General features: G+C 28.4%; 1 long non-coding RNA gene across 1 annotated transcript; it reads right to left on the minus strand.

Moving 5' to 3' along the window:
- Window positions 1-936: 936 nt before the first annotated feature.
- LOC110731958 lies at window positions 937-1,186 on the minus strand. The gene is made up of 2 exons (XR_002513384.1): window positions 1,059-1,186; window positions 937-969 (listed from the first exon to the last, which is right to left on the minus strand). It is a non-coding gene; the product is annotated as an uncharacterized LOC110731958 (long non-coding RNA).
- Window positions 1,187-1,497: the final 311 nt, after the last annotated feature.

Below are 1,497 nucleotides of genomic sequence, written 5' to 3' on the forward strand. Positions count from 1 at the left end.
TATTTTCGATAAAATACCAAAAAATAAACTTATCATTAGGCCACAAGACAACATCATATAGCATTTTAACTTTTCACTAAATGTCATACCACGTTGGATAAATATAGATAGACTTTGGAGGAAAAAAAATTAATTTAGAATTCTATTTTCAATCAATTAAATTGAATTATAATATAATTTTATCTTAAAATTACATAAACAACCCGGGCATCGCACGGGGCACAAAACTAGTATAAAAATAATTCTTGTATTTCATCAGCTAAATATTTACGTACACAATACAGATACAATAAAAAATTCAATACATTAAAATTAAAAAATAAAAATCCTATAATTGATAAGACGTTAAACTTCAAAGTTCTGCAGTTACAAATTTCTTCAGTCCAAACTTGAGAGATCATTACCTACACCCACAAACAAAAAAATAAAAAGCAGATATTATTATCCAAAAAATAATTCAGAAAAATTTTAACATAATTGAAAATGAACAAAACAAAAGTTTAAAGAACGAGATATAAAATAAAAAATCCGCATAACATAAAATATAAACTTCCAATCAAACAAAAAATTTCATTGAATCCAAATAAAATATCAAATTTATAAAACAAAAGTAAAGGATAATCACTATCAATCACCAATTAGATATAAATTTAGGTTTAGAAGTCAGATCAAACTGCCGAATTTTCCAAAGAAACCATTATCCTTCAATACAATTAACTTGATAATAAGACACTCCCATTGAACTCCTCAACACATAAACCCTAGATCAGATTAATCACACTAATGTTACAACAATACAAACCCCCAAAATTTTCTTACCTTGAATTAAATAAATTAAAATTTACAACCTAAACAATTGCGGGGGTGATAATTATCAATTATTTTCTAATTTTACCTACTTCCTTCTTGCTTCCGCTTTCAGATTGTACGTTCTTCTTCGCTAATTTCTCTTGCAACGCTTTTGCATCCCTAATAAAATCAAATCAAACCCAAATTATATTGATTCTCAAAATTCTCAAAATAATTGATTTAATTAGAAAAATCTGAAAAAAGGTTACCTTTCTCGACGCTGCTCAGGTGTTAAACCGTCGGTTTTAGACGTCTTCCTTTTGCTAGAATTGCGAGCTTGAGCTCTTTCACGATCTTTCTCCCTTTGATTTTCGCGTTAGATTTAATTAAGGCTCAAACAAAGAACACCCAAAAAAAATTACGAAAAAAATTTGAGATAAATACTAAATAACGAAAAAGAATGCAAAACTCACATTGGAAATAACTTCTTAAAATTTAAAGAGATAGGAAGGAAATAATTAAAGAAGTATAAGATGAGAAAGAACTAAAGGATGAAATTCTTAGAATACGAAAGATTAAAGGAGGGAGAAGAGAGAGAAAGAAAATATGAAATGAGAAAAAAGGAGGGAAGCGACAAACAAGGGTTAGTTTAGGACTTAGGATTATGGGTTTATGGATGCAAGCCTATCAAGAGATTCAATTCGAGAG

Source organism: Chenopodium quinoa, unplaced genomic scaffold, assembly GCF_001683475.1.
Source record: "Chenopodium quinoa cultivar QQ74 unplaced genomic scaffold, ASM168347v1, whole genome shotgun sequence".
In the NCBI taxonomy this organism is placed as follows: Eukaryota; Viridiplantae; Streptophyta; class Magnoliopsida; order Caryophyllales; family Amaranthaceae; genus Chenopodium; species Chenopodium quinoa.